Below are 15764 nucleotides of genomic sequence, written 5' to 3'. Positions count from 1 at the left end.
AGTGCCCAGCAGGCCCACCAAGGTACTAACAGCTGATGAGAAATCCTCAAAGGCTTGTGCATCACCTGGCTTGATAGGAGGAGAGTTGAGAATGGCCTTCAGCTCTCCCTGGACAAGCTGGCGTGGCTGGCCATATCGCTGTTCTAGGGCTTGCATGGCGCTAGTGTATGGGGTTGGATCGTTCACATACCTCTTCGCCACCTGGTAGGCATTTGGCAGTTTGAGGAGATCTAGTAGCACCTGGTACTTATAATCCTCTGATAGATGCTTGTGTGGGCCAAGAACACTGTCCAATCCTTTCTTCAGCATTATGAAGTCGCTCTCCTTACCAGTACTGAATGGGGTCAGTTTAGGCTTTGGAATGCCATATGAAGAGGCGATGGCCATTTCCAGGATGCCTGGGACTGTAGGACCTGCTGGTGGCATGACTGGCGCATAAGGCGCAGCTGGCTGCATCGGCAGTGGTTGCCCTGGCGGAGGTGGCACATACGGTGGATAATACAACCCAGCTGGATAAGGAGGATAGGCAGAGTAGGGTTGGTACTGTAGCGGCGGAGGAAGAGGATACTGATGATGCTGAGGGGGAGGATTAGGAGCCTGGAGATGAGGCCGAAGCATGTCGGGCTGGGCAAGCGGAGCCTGATGTAGAGCAGGCTGTGGCACAGACCGTGGATGCAGAGCAGGATCCTGGACAGGATGAAACGAATGCAGAGAGGTGGGGGGAGCAGGTGCAGCATGATCAACAGCTACCCGTGGCCTGGCCGTAAAGGCTGGCAGAGTATAAGTGGATTGGCCTTGTCCGTGCTGTTCTCCCACCTGTGCTGGAACATGGTCAGGCTGCTGTGACAGGAGACCCAGCAGGGGTTCTGACTGCTGAAGGGGCTCTTGGACGCCTGAGGTCGTGTTCCGCAGGGGGCTGTGAACTGGACTACCAACAGGGCTGCCTAACTCTAGCCGAGGCAAGCTGGAGTACTGTTGAGGGTACTGAGGGTAATGTGGAGGATAAGCTGGGCAGCTTTGAGGGTAAGGCATGTGTTTAGCACTGTCCATCGTAATCTGCAGTTCCTCCAGCTGTTTACTCATGTCCTTGTAGCGGGCTTCAAGGCGCTGCCAACGTTCATCTTCGCTAATCCTACGTGGACTGTGGTCAGGTGTGGCGAGGTCGGCCTGGGCTTGGTCACCACTCAAAAGGCTCGCAGTAGCCTGCTGGAGGGATCCCTTGAATGGATGAGGCTGTTTGGCTGGATAGCCAAGCTCGAAGTCCGCAAGGTACCCTGGGAACTGCCTGAGTCTGCTGGGACGAGCTCGGACATCTAGCTCTCTGTCATAATCCTTGGAAGTTGCCATAGCGCAGCGGGGGGTTGGCGGGGGGCGAATCCGGCTCGAAGGACCACTTGTGAAGTCTGTGTACGTTACTACGCTGGCGCCACCCAAACTGGCTATGCACTCCGGCAAGAGAGTCGCTGCAACTTGGTTTAGTTTGACAGATTTATTGGTTTCAGGCCCAACAGAGGATTGTTGTTTCAATAACATGTGTGTGAATGTACTGGAGTGTAGATGTATATGTTTGTGTTTGAGTATGAGTGTGTGGTTTTCTGTAAATAAAGGAAATACAGAATATCAATATGAATTGTACTGTACATACATACATAAATAATATAACATAAATATACATGAATATATAAATATGTATGCATGCAGTACAGGCCAAGAGCATGTAACAATATCAGCTCTGAAGTTTAAGTAATTGCTGTGCAACAAGCACAGCACAATGCTGAGTAACAATGAGTAACAATAGAATTCAATACAAAGGAAATCAGCAGTTACACCATGTTATACCAACATTGACCACTAGATTGCGCTCTAAGACCACAAATGAAACATGTCACTAGCATTAGTATCTAGTAATCACGTGATAGACTAGTGGCGCGAATGAAACCACGAAATGTGTTTAATTAAGTTAGCAACAGCAACGATGGATTATTATTCAGACTGTAGTTCACAAATTACAACAAAGTAATGTCTTACTATATGTCAATTGTCCCATTGGTGTACTTACATGGTCGGTAACGCACACAGCAACACAATATGAAAGTAAAACCGAACGGGAGATATTAACAACTCTACAGCTGCTGGACTCGTGTCGGCAGTGAACTAAGCTCCTAGAAAAAGGACGTAATTGCGCATGTGCGCGAATAGGTGAATCAACTGCGTGACGTATGCCCTCGTCCAGCAGGGAGTTTTCCACAGGGGTGTATACCACTGTAGTGTGAAGGAGGAGTCTTGCAGTGTTTGGGTACTCAGGAGGAACAACGGAAGAGTTGTCTCGTAAGGACTCATTCACAGCTGATAACTAAATTCTGTTTCAATTATGACCATGTGCAGCCTTCTTCTTCTATTTTTCATAATGTTCGGTGAGTTTAATTCATTTTAAAATAAAACAATAAGTTAGACTAAAATATTTTGAAACATGAGTCTACAGTACATGTTCTAATTTTTTTAATTAAATCAACTTCTTTCTCCTTTTAGGTGACAGTTTTCAAGATGACATCACTTCAAACTCTACAGAGCTTCTTGTCTCAGAAGGTGAAACAGCTTCTCTCTCCTGCACATATAGTGTTGCTGTGGACAATCTGCAGTGGTATCGCCAGAATCCAGGATCTAAACCAGAATTCATCATCATGCTGTATGAATACAAAGACAATGTGTTGGAATCAGCTCCTCTTCATCCTCGTGTCTCCGGTATAGTGTATAAAGGCTCTAAAAAGTTTAATCTGAATATCTCATCTGCTGAGGTCTCAGACTCTGCTATCTACTACTGCGCTCTGAGGCCCACAGTGACAGGAAACCCAACAACACTGTACAAAAACTCAAAGTACATGAACTGTATGCGAGTGTACACTAAGTGTAGCAGGAATGAACTGCTCACATAATTCTTAGAACACTATTGTGTCCAACAGGCAGTTTTTTTTTTTAAATATATGACAATAATTATAGTATTGTAATACTTATAACAAGACACTTTATTTCATATGATTGTGTTCAATCCCATCCTATCACTCATCAACAATTAATCTGTCAGTCATTTCTCATTTCCAAGCCACTTTGGATAAAAGTGTGTATTTAATGAATAGGTAGGCCTACATAAAAATAAAAATGTAAGATGTGTTGACCTGCTCTTCCCCTTTCAGCCACTAGGTGTCATGGTGTCAGTGCCATGTCAAAGTAAAATATGTTCCTTGCAGGTCTCATAGTGTTTGCTTCATCACACTGCTGCTGATCACACTACAGCTGGATGTGTTTAGTCAACATAGGATGCCTCTATCGTGCTGCTTTGTCTTCGTGGCAAATTGTATCAGTACGCTAGATCTTTACATGTGTAATATTGAAATAGTGTGATTACATGCCAATGAACATTTCCCCGTTTTGCAGTTGCAATGTGCAGAGGACAACATTCTGTTTATCAAACTGAATCCCATTTGATCAGTACTGAAGGGGAGAAGGTGATTCTCACTGTTGCGCATTAGACGACAGGCATTCCTCATCTCCTCTGATATAAACAGGAACCAAGCAATGTGCACATTTACAATTTGCCTGCTGCCTCTTATCATACTGTAACTTAATGTGTCTTTCTTTCTTTTAACAGTTTTTAATGTTGCATTTACCCTGTAGCACTCTAGCTAAAAAACACACCGAATGAATTTGCTCTGTAGATTGGTCTGAAGAGCCTATTGACCTCTTTGAATCTAAGGTTTGTTGCCAGAGACGTTCAAATGTGGAGACACAGCACACAAAAATCCTCTAAGACATGGCGATATGGCAGCTGTCTACATATATATTCCCCTTCCGCAGTAAAAAGTCGACATGTGAATACACTGTGCCAATCATGTGATATGTTGTGAATACATACCAATCATGTTTCCCTGAAGTGAGGTTGGTGTGAACATGCAGTTTTGCTTAAAATGCCTGATAAGTGCCCAATATGTGTTGCAATATGGCCACTGAGTGGCCTTTGTTGTCACTCTGCACCTTTTGCTGTTCTCATAGTGAACTGCGGAGGGCGCTAATGTAATGTCAAAACCTGCAGAATGAAGCTCCAAAGCATCACATGTGTGTCAGAATGTGATATAAGAACTAAAGGAGACAGTGCAAAGTGAGCTGCATTATTACTGGTAGTCACCACAGTTCAACAATGGAATATTGCATCAGGTTATTCATTCTAGCTGCTTATTTCAGTGGTAAGATATACCCTTAAATACAGTATACAATGTTTCCCACAATATCTTTACTTTTTCATTCTTTTTGGTATTTCACGTGGCTCTGTTGTCTTCACAGTGTCCAGTGCAAAAGGGGACTCTGTTACTCAACCTAAAGATGAGATGGGGTTGGAGGGCAGCACGGTGACACTCAGCTGTCAGTATGACACCACAGCCACAGCACTTAGCCAGTATCTCTTCTGGTACCAGCAGAAGGCAAACGGATTCCCAAAATATATTCTACTGAAAACTTCTCTTAGACAAGAAAATGACCCAGATTTTAAGGGGAGATTCGATGCTACACTCAACACAGACATGAAAACTGTCAATCTGACAATCCACGATCTGCAAGCGTCTGACTCTGCTGTGTACTACTGTGCTCTGCAGCCCACAGTGACAGCTGCAAACTCAACACTCATACAAAAACTGTTTAAGAGACACCTGAAAATGGTCATAATACAAATGGATAAAGTCATTATAACACAATTGATTTTACTTAAAAATACTCACAGAAATGTATACTGTGATGGTCACGTTTTTAATACAAATACTGCAATAGCCCTAATTGGTCCACTCTGATATATTCCTATCTTACTGATGTGAGCCCAGCACTTAAAGTGGAGAGGGCAATAGACTAATCAAATACTAAGATTCAAATTTCCTTTGACACAAAACAATACATTAATAATCCTGGTGACTCAAAGACTTAAAAAGGCTTAAAATGATTCAGATATGAAGCTATTTGATGTCAAACTGACACTAAAATGAATGGGGGCTAAAGGGATGCTAAGACCAAGTGGTCTACTTCTAGCCTCAAAGCCGCCCAGGGGGTATGGTCTTCGAATGTTCGCCTACCCCCTTGGTACAGACACACTTTTAATCATAGACACAGCAGCATGTCAGAGAACAACACACACATACCACAAACACTGAACTGAATAGGAAGCAACATGGACAAATCACTACTTCTGATTCTCATTATCACCACTGGTAACCTGACTTTCCCCCCTTTTATTCTCAAGATTTTTTTTAATAGGATGCCAATTTGAGAATTTGATGTGCTTGTTTGCAGAAATAATGGCTGACAAAATTGATCCTGATCGTTACCGTTTAAGTCACCCAGATGGAATGGAAAAAGTGACCATGAAATGTTCATATGAGACAAGTGGCCGTTATGTTTGGCTTAACTGGTACAGACAGTATCCTCACCAGGCACCACAATGGCTTTTACATGAAGGGGCTCGATCAAATTCTGGTGTCTCAACTTCTAACTCACGATTTGCCTCTAGCACTGGTGAAACGTTTACTGAGCTCATGATTAAAGATCTGACTCTGGCAGACACAGCTCTCTACTACTGTGCTCTGGAGGTAGCCCAGTGATACAAAGTCTCTGAGAAGCTGTACAAAAACTCACATTTAAAATAGGACATTTTGCATTCAGAGATCAAAGCAATTTCTTCTCGGATAAGAGCTCTGATATCAGTTATTACCATCAGAGGTTCTCTGGTGAATAACGTCTGTGGTTGCACCTGCATCATGGAAATCCATGCTGTTATAATAAACTCTTACACACACAATATGAATTAACTTGCATATTTGACTTCATTCATACCATGCACGTTGTGGTTTCCTTATACAGTAAATACATTTTTGACCAATATCTAGTTTTAATTTCAAGCATACAGTGTATTTTTATTCATTGTTTCATTGCTGTTTAGCTGACACTGAGTCATCTCAGTAAAACCTCTGAGTAAAATGTAACATACAGTACAGTTCAAATTTCATTTGATTATCACCGCCGTGCAGCGAACCAGTCATATAGGTTTAGTCAGGTTTTTTTTTTTTTTTGTGCGAGCCAAATTTCCGTCAAGGATTCCCGGGAAACTGAAAGACTGGGGTGCACAAAATTACGTGGGCATGTAGCCCCACATGGATAGCATGTCGCCATTGTTTTTCATTCTGATCCGTCACCCCCCTGCCGGACTGGACCCCCGAAAGGTGAGGGCAAAAGGTTTTTTGGGACCACCTTTTTATTTTATGTTGGTCTTAAGGGGCCATGTCAACCCATCCCATAACCACTCATTTAATGTATGGCGCCACCTAGTAAAAAAATGAAAAAGCAAAAAGGAGGCATTGTAATCACAGGTATCTTTGGTTGACAGGTTCAAAACTGCACAGAATTTGAAGTGCAGGATCATTATGACACCCTCTGAATGTAAATAAGTTTTGTGGAATTTTACTTATGAAGGACCATTCAATAAATTAATATATGTGACACACTTAGTGACTGTAAACTATGGACAAGCATGCGCAAACACATTTAAAGATAAATGCACACACACACACACACACACACACACACACACACACTCTCGCACACACGCACACACGCACACACACACACACACACACACACACACACACACACACACACACACACACAATGTGCAGGAGAATGTGCAGGACTCCGCGGCTGTCATATTTTGTTCCTTTTGCCTTTGTAATGACAAGGAAGTAATCTCACAATCCTTGGCCGGGTTTCCCAGATTCGCTAAGAAGCTCTTAAGTGCTAAGAACTTCTTAGGAGCATTCTTAGAACATTCTTAGAGCGCTCCTAAGAAGTTCTTAGCACTTACTGTAAGAGCTTCTTACTGTAACAAATCTGGGAAACCCGGCCATTATCTGTGTCTGAGGTGTGAAAATGTGTGTAGAGTTTTACAAATCACAGTGTGTAATGTTTTGCAAAAAGGGTGAAGCAGACATTGTGTGCAATGTTGTGCAAATCTGTGGAGTTGAATTTTGTGTGGAAATTGTGTGGACATTTTTATTCTAGCGTGTAAACGATCGTAAGAAAATTCTATATGATATTAGAGTGCCATCTAGTGGGGAACACAGAAACTTCCAGCCAGAAACACACAAAGGGTGCAGTTTGGCCAGAGCTCAGATATTCAGTCACAAGCTGTACATTTACAGTAAAGGACTATCCAACTCACTCAAGTGTGGTGCCTTGTTCTATCCTACAGTTTATCCAATGTTTGTGTAGCAGGATGAACTTGTGTAGTGGCCACGTTTCATCCGAGCCGCTGGCTGCTTTGTGAGTGGCCCATATCTGGCTACCAAGAGCCAATCAGCACAACAGCGGCTCTATTTAAATTCTCTCCATGTTGATTACGTCCTATGCCCTACGTCCCTGTCGATTGCCATCGCCACAGGTATGATGGCGTTTCCGGTGTTATTTTATTGGTAACGAGTGTGGTTTTAATATTGTTACTTATCTAGTGTTTTTGTCATAGAGTCCCCCTTCCCCGTGCTGCATCGGCCGCCCGCCGGCTGGATGCACGTCCAGTGCAGTTCCTGGGTATGTTATCCATTTGTACAAGTTGAGCACTTTACTACACCGTTCGTGTTTAAATAAGTACTGTGTGTGTTCCAGGGATTGCTACTTACGGGGCAGTCACACGCTTGCGTCGGCCAACGTTCGTCCGTTGTTTTCCCATTCACTTTACATTGGCTGGACTTCATTTCATGCCGCACTGAATTGTGGGTCCGATGCGTTGCCTGAGATACGTTGCCTCCGCTAAAAAGTTGAGAAATGTTCAACTTTTGACGGATCGCGCAAGCGCCAGCCAATGAAATTCCGTGTATGCAAATTTTCGAACACTGACAAACCAATCAGTTAAGGCACGTTTAGACTTGCTGTAGACAACGCGTTCGTGTACGCATCATGGCTGTCTCGCATATTTTGCGGTCGTTTGGTGCGTCGGTCGTGCACGTCGTCGCAAGCGAACACGACGCGTCCGCGAGATGCAATACTGAGAAGAAAGTAGGGGGCGATCATTGCCAAAACAAAGTGACTGCAAGATGCATTATCGACATCAAAGCTGGGGGCAATCATGAGAGTAAACAATGGCACATGGCCACATCCACATCTGATATTAGGCTAGTCTCCCCCTGGTGAAGACCTCCAGTAAGGTGCGTAATGCTGCAGCGAGTCTGTACACAGGACACAGCAGGTCGCACACGGGCGCATACGCTTACGCTTGGTCTAACGGCAAGTATAATCCCAGCCTTAGTGTTTATGGAAATGTGACAAAATGAGGCATACGTTGGCATACGATGGCGGACGGAAGCGTCTGACTGCACCGTTACCGTGCAGTCAGACGCTTGCGTCCGCCAACGTATGCCTCATTTTGTCACATTTCCATAAACGCGAACTGATTGGTTTGTCAGTGTTCGAAAATTTGCATACACGGAATTTCATTGGCTGGCGCTTGCGCGATCCGTCAAAAGTTGAACATTTCTCAACTTTTTAGCGGAGGCAACGTATCTCAGGCAACGCATCGGACCCACAATTCAGTGCGGCATGAAATGAAGTCCAGCCAATGTAAAGTGAATGGGAAAATAACGGACGAACGTTGGCGGACGCAAGCGTCTGACTGCACCGTAGGGGGGGCGGCTGGCAATAGGCTACATGAACTCTGCTGCTTTGCCTATACGTCCGTCTTGACAACTCATGTGTTCAGCCAAACATCACTGGTCTCCGTCTCACGGCTAACGCGGCTTGCAGCTAGCTGGTCGCACGCTAGTGCATTGGACTGTGTGTGACCTCCCGTTACGTGCTGGACGAACTGAGCCCACTTCCGTACTTGTCCTCCCCGTGTCGCGTTGCATTATGCGAAGATTGTGTCGTTGTGTTTTGTACATTCCGTGTGTTTCTTTGTTTCTGACACGCTTGACTGGAGGCCTTTTTCCCAGTGCTGTTGATCGCCAACGTGTTGACATCTTGTGTTGTGGTATGTTTTTCTGTTTGCACTGACCTTTGTTAATTTGTTTTGTCTGCTCAAGGGGAGGCTGTGAAGCTGCTGATCCTTAGTGTGCCCGTTTGTTGTGTCTTGTTTGATTTACTGTGTTACACTTTTGTGAGCGTGCTGTCTGTAACTATTGTCCGTCTCCCCCCTCCCCCCTCTATGTTGCTATTAGCCGAAAGTGGGAGCAGTCTCCGTGGTGCTGGGTTCTAGTGTGCCGTGACTTTCTCACTGAGTGTATCCTTGCCTGTGAATGTGTGTGTAACTAAGCACGTGTGATTTGGGTGCCTACTTCGTGTCCTCGTACCGTACCACCATGGAAATGCATGCTGCTATAATAAACTGTAACACCAGGGGCGTAGCGTGCGACGGTGCAACCGGTGCAACGCACCGGGGCCCCTGAGCTTCGTATAGGGCCCTTTGCGATTACGGAATTTGTCCAGCGCCTCACAGTTAAGCGACACAAAGTCAACTATTGTCACCATGACACCAACCCTTATGAATTCAATGCTGATGGAAACCGATTGCTATTTAAATGCTTCACTATCTCCTACAACTTGGTCTCATGGTGGCACCTATCCATTCCCCAATTCTTGTATTTTCTCCTACTTTTCATATCATTTTGATTTTACTAATGATATTTCAATGTTAGAATCAAAATTAATCAATAAAACTAATACCATTATTGATTATTTTATCGTCAACTTACAACATGTTGTCACATGGCCTGCTGGGAAATCTGTTTGTCCAGTCATAACATCTTTACGTCATCTCTGATCATAGGCTGCTGCACATGCTAGCAAATGTAAACATGTATAGGCTACTACTCTAACTAAAGTCGTGGAAAGTTAGCAAATTAATAAAGACCTATCTGAGGAGTGCCATGGGTCAGGAGCGATTGAGTGGATTGGCCATACTCTCCATCGAAAATGACAGGGCGATGAAATTGGATTTCACCACGATAGTTAACGAGTTTGCTGAGCAGAAGGCACGCAAAGTACACTTCTGACGGGTGAGTGCAAATGTTTTTTATACGGCAACTGATCGGCGTACAGGTTAGTTAAATGGCCGCTGTGCCATAATTTATGTGTCTGTTTGTTCTTTGATGAGTTTGCAGAGAGAGGCGCGCTCAAACTCCAAGATATCTCCTTCTTCGGGTGCGAGTTAAATATCGTATTCCAATGTGCAAAAGAACCACACTCACTAGTTAGTTATCTTATACTTTATTGTAGCACCATGCCTATAAAACAAACGCGTTTCGGCGTCAAGCCGTCCTCAGTGTATTCTTTCATGAGGCCATTGTTGTGCTGCAAGGGAACGTGGTGTGTTGTTGAATGAATTTGTATGCGTTCTGTTTTTGATCGTAGGCTGTGTGCAAGTTACGCAAATAGTCGCTGTCCATGTAATAATGACCGTGCGTGCGTTCTTTCCCTCTGTGGTTGGTCGGTGTGTGTCTTGAGATATACAAGGATGGGTCGAGATAGCGGGGGAGCGGGGGAGCGGGGGGGGGGTGTCGGGGGTCCAGCGCCAGACTTGCACCGGGGCCTTGCGCAACCACGCTACGCCACTGTGTAACACACAATACCAGTTAACTTGCACATTTGACTTCATTCATACCGTGGACTTGGTGCTTTCCTTATAAATACATTTTTGACCAATATAGTTTCAATTTCAAACATCTTGTTGTAATCTTATTGTAAAGTGTCTTTTTATTCATTATTTCATTGCTGTTTAGCTGACAGTGAGTCATGCAATTTATGTTTGCTTAGTCTTAGTATCATCCTAGAGGAGGGGCCTACTGTATATGACAGATGTCCTGACATGATCTTCATTAACCATACAGATGCACAAGCTCCACTCTTTGCTGAAGTCTTTATTGAGTGTATCATGCTGTTCCATTCATTGCTACTCTTCACATTATCATTTCAATCCAATACTTTTTTTTTTACCAGGACCTGTGTTTCAGTCTGTTCCAGTTTTAGACCTTTGCATCATTTAAAGTATAAAACTTAACCGAATATGGGTGTTTATGAAACACAATGGCTAAGAATATTATATTACTGTATACAAACAAATGGATGCCTGAGCTAAACAAAGACATTGTACTAGATTCTTAATTTTATGTTTCTGGACCTTACACAATGTTAGATTATTTTCCTCAGAGGAGCCCATGAAATGAAAAAAGACTGCTTTGGTAAACATAATTTTACCTTAACGTAATAATGAATCTGCAGGTCAATGTAGAATAAAAAATCCCTTCATAATCATAGATCCCAGATTTATTTTCTGTTAAGATCCAGCGGACATATTTGATAGACATTTGTCAATCATTATGCATCACAATCTTGCCACTTCATACTGACACAATGTAGAGCTCAAGGAGGGAACATAAGCATGAAGAAAGAGGGTCTAAAGTTGGCCATTGCAATAAGTGAATTACATGTAAGTGCAGCCAAGCAACAATACAGAGGGACAATCAAATGAGGTACATACACATTAGCATCTTGCAATAAAACTGTTCTCATTGTAGATACTGAATAAATAGCATTCATCCAAATAACACGTTACCTGCCATGAATTTTGATCTAGATGTCCGGGTCAATAAAGCACTTCGAGTGAAAATCTTTCATATGTTTAGAGAATGTTCACTGTAAACACTTTGCAAACATTATGCGGAATTGTGCCAGTAAGGCTTTTAAACTTTTAAAAGAAAGAAGAAAATGTTTCTGTTTGCATTTGAGCCATGAGGGAGGAGCTACTGAAAGAGAAGATCATGATGACTTGACAATGCCTAGCCATGGGAAACTTGTCTGATATTCAGTTGCGTTACTTTAGCAGACCTCACAGTTGTAAACCTCCAACATGATCTTCCTTCTGGGCTTATTGCTTATGGACCTTTCAGGTAAGCACATTGTATCCACAGTATGAATTTTCAGAATTTAACACTTCTGTCAAATAATAGAGAAAGACACAAATCAACAGATATAAATATGACATACTGCACCATCTCTTTGCAGGTAACACCCATGGGAACAAAATCACCTCAAACAGTGTTGAAGTCAACATGGTTGAGGGATATAATTTAACCCTCTCCTGTAACATTAGTTACAGCCTTGGAGACTATCTATATTGGTATCGACAGCACCTAAGATCAGCACCTCAGTTTCTCTTGTTCATCATTAGTACTGATAAGCCAGACAAATCAGATGAGGATCCTCGATTCTCTGGGAGAATGAATGAGGATAAAAGTCAAATGTTCCTGGAGCTCACTGCAGCTAAACTCTCAGACTCTGCTCTCTACTACTGCGCCGTGAGGCCCACAGTGAAGGAAACGGGCAGGCTGTCACACAAAAACTCATGACATGACATGAAATATAACATACTGTATCTTCATTCAATCAAAAGGTCTGCATGATGTTTTTAGTCCTATAGAAATGCTAAAATAATGTTTATTTTTGGCAGTTGCATCTCACATTCAGTGTTAAAATGCATTTCACTGTATTTCACAATTTAGAACTAGGCTGCACTTGGATTGCAATACCACTTAGAACCATGGTGGGGCGACATTTTAATACTATTCAACAGATAAAGATTCTTACTCGTCTCTCAGAGCTGAACAACGTCAGACAGCTCCATTGTGCTCACAGCTCATTGCACAGAATAGTTATGACAATATGGACAAATATCTTACACATTCTTATGGTTTGTTACTGTGGTAAGTGAACTTTTCCAACAAGCTTCACATGATTGATTTGTAGCTCCAACATATATTAATTGATATCTGTTTTTTTAGCGCAAGTTAACACCTGCAAATATGGGCATTTTTATATTGTAAAATGTTCTTTGGCTGTCTCTTGCTTTTTTACAGTTGGCAGAGGGATGGGGGACTCTGTTGATCAGCCATCAAATCATATAGTCGGTGTGGAAGGTGAATTGGTGTCACTCGGCTGTAAATACGATGTGACTAACACAGCCAATCAGGTCTATTTGTTTTGGTACAAATTCCAAGCAAATGACTTCCCTCGATATATGCTGCAGAGATTCTCTTTCGGAGATGGAGGCAATAGTGACGTCCAAGGAAGATTTCAAGCTCAACTCAACAAATCTGTAAAAACTGTTCCTCTGACCATCCAGGATCTGCAAGTGTCTGACTCTGCTGTGTACTACTGTGCTCTGAGGCCCACAGTGACAGCTGCACACTCAACACTCATACAAAAACTCCTGTCTTTAACATAGTGAAAGGGTCACTGAAAAATTGCAACTCCCATTAAATGTGTTACATTTACATTGAATCAGTGTCAGCAAACACCTTCAAAATGTAAAATATAAAAATCCTCACTCTGGTTAAACCATTGTTTGGGTTTGGCCCTGCATGTTACTATTCTGTTAGTTACTATTCCTACAGTAGGCCTGAACGTTATGGAGTAATAAGGTAGATGGCCACCGGATGGCAGCATTTCTGAATGTATTCTGTAATTCATCACCTCCTCCAAGGAGGTTATGTTTTCATCAGGGTGTGTTTGTTTGTTTGTTTGTTTGTTCCCCTGTCTGTTTGTTTGTTTGCTCGCAAGATAACTCAAAAAGTTATTGATGGATTTCTATGAAATTTTCAGGGAAGGTCTGAAATGACCCAAGGAACCCAAGAAACGATGAATTGTTGGGAGTGATCCGTATCACTGTCTTGATCCAGGAGGTGGTTCTTTCGCTTGGCAGAGGTTTGTGCTCTCTGAGTGCTTTTCTAGCTTTATTTACATCATGCCAAAGGATATCTTTCACAGTACTTACTGTAAAACAGCTCAACCTGAGTTTGAGGCACTAAGGTGAGAGGGTTCAGGAAAAACTAGTGATAGTGTGATATAAGATGATGTTATACAACGTGCATCATAATCAAATAATTTCAGTTTAAATGACCGAATGACCAAATGAGTTGTTTGTCCCTTTAAAGGTGCCCTGCCACACAAAAGCATGTTTGGTGCATGTCATGAATGTGAAAATTAACTGCTACGGTACCTCCTGGTAGGCTAAAAAATCTGATTTATTTCTTTATTTTATTTCAGTGTTTGTATGGTGTTTTTGTAGCGCTTTTCAGATTGGCTGATCATGCTTTCTGTAAGTGATTGAATTTGCTCTTCAATTTGATCTGGAAAAAAACCCACTGACATCTTTCAGTGTAAGGCTTGTCACTCTGTACTTTGTGCTGTTCTCATTGTGAACTGCAGGGGGCACAGATTTAATGCCTGCAGAATGAAGCTCCAATGCACCGCATGTGTGTGTCAGAATGTGATGTAAGAACTGAACTAGACAGTACAAAGTGAGCTGCATTATCACTGGTAGTCACCATAGTTCAACAATGGAATATTTTTACCAATATTTTATATTCATACTAGCTGCTTATTTCAGTGGTAAGAGATACCCTAAAATGCATTATGTCTTGTTTCACACAATTTCTGTATTTTTTCATTCTCTTCAGTATTTCATGTGATTCTGGTTTGCCTTCACAGTGTGCTCTGCAGAGGGGGACTCTGTTACTCAACCTAAAGATGAGACGGGTCTGGAGGGCAGCATGGTGACACTCAACTGTCGGTATGAGACTAATATCCCAGCAGGTGGCCTGACTCTCTTCTGGTACCAGCAGAAACCAAAAGGATTCCCAAAATATATTCTACTGAAAACGTCTCTTAGACAAGACAACAATCCAGATTTTAAGGGGATATTCGATGCTGCACTCAACCCAGACACAAAAACTGTTAATCTGACGATCCAGGATCTGCACGTGTCTGATTCTACTGTGTACTACTGTGCTCTGCAGCCCACAGTGACAGCTGCACACTCAACACTCATGCAAAAACTGTCTTAGTTAAGAGACACCTGAAAATGGCCATCATGCACATGTTTCAAATGTCTTTTCCACTGAATTGAATTTACTTCAAAACTAGAAAAGCACTCAGAGAGCGCAGATCTCCACCTGCATTGTTCTTCCTAGGTTGTCATACATTTGAACCTAAACTATTCAGATTGCCACCACGTGGCCATACCATGCCACTAAGCTAAAGACATAAACACCGACAGAATCCCGACGGAATTACGGATCACTCTCAAAATTTAATTTTCTTCCTTGGGTCATGTCTGACATTCCCTGAAAATCTCTACTATTTGAGTTATCCTGCTAACAAACAGACAAACAGACAGACAGACAGACAAACAGACTAACAAACGCCGGTCCCTGATGAAAACATAACCTCCTTGGCGGAGGTGAATATTCAGAGAAATGGATGTAATATTGTGGTGTTTGCAATGTTTTAAAGACAAATATTTACTTGATACATTCTCTACTTTCTGATGTAAACACAGTTGAGAGGGCCACATACATTAACCAGACACCAAGATTGTTTCCTTTGGCACAAACAAATATTACTACAAAAATGTGAGTTGCTCAAAGAAACAGCAGAGAACATATCAACAACAATGTATTCCTTCAGGGAAGAAAACTGATGAAATTAATACATAGCGTTCAACTTCTGACATGTGACTAATTCTGAACAATCAATTGAACATAAGTGATTATGTTTTTTTTTTTTTTTTTAAGGCAGCCCATTAGCCTGGGTTTTCCCATACTGCCTTGCGCGGTGATTTCAATCCCGCTGCTAAGCCAGTCTGGAAACTAACGCCCTAATGTTCGCCTGATGTTGGCGAACCAATCACA

The 15764-nt window shown here is 42.5% G+C and overlaps 1 long non-coding RNA gene across 1 annotated transcript; it reads left to right on the top strand.

Annotated features, from left to right (window-relative positions):
* The first annotated feature begins 13647 nt into the window (after window positions 1–13647).
* Window positions 13648–14753, top strand: LOC134102292 (uncharacterized). The gene is made up of 3 exons (XR_009941504.1): window positions 13648–13776; window positions 14007–14077; window positions 14563–14753. It is a non-coding gene; the product is annotated as an uncharacterized LOC134102292 (long non-coding RNA).
* Window positions 14754–15764: the final 1011 nt, after the last annotated feature.

Source organism: Sardina pilchardus, chromosome 2 (genome assembly GCF_963854185.1).
Source record: "Sardina pilchardus chromosome 2, fSarPil1.1, whole genome shotgun sequence".
In the NCBI taxonomy this organism is placed as follows: domain Eukaryota; kingdom Metazoa; phylum Chordata; class Actinopteri; order Clupeiformes; family Clupeidae; genus Sardina; species Sardina pilchardus.
The sequence above is the reverse complement of the archived record's forward strand: the minus strand, read 5'-3'. Positions and strand labels throughout refer to the sequence as shown.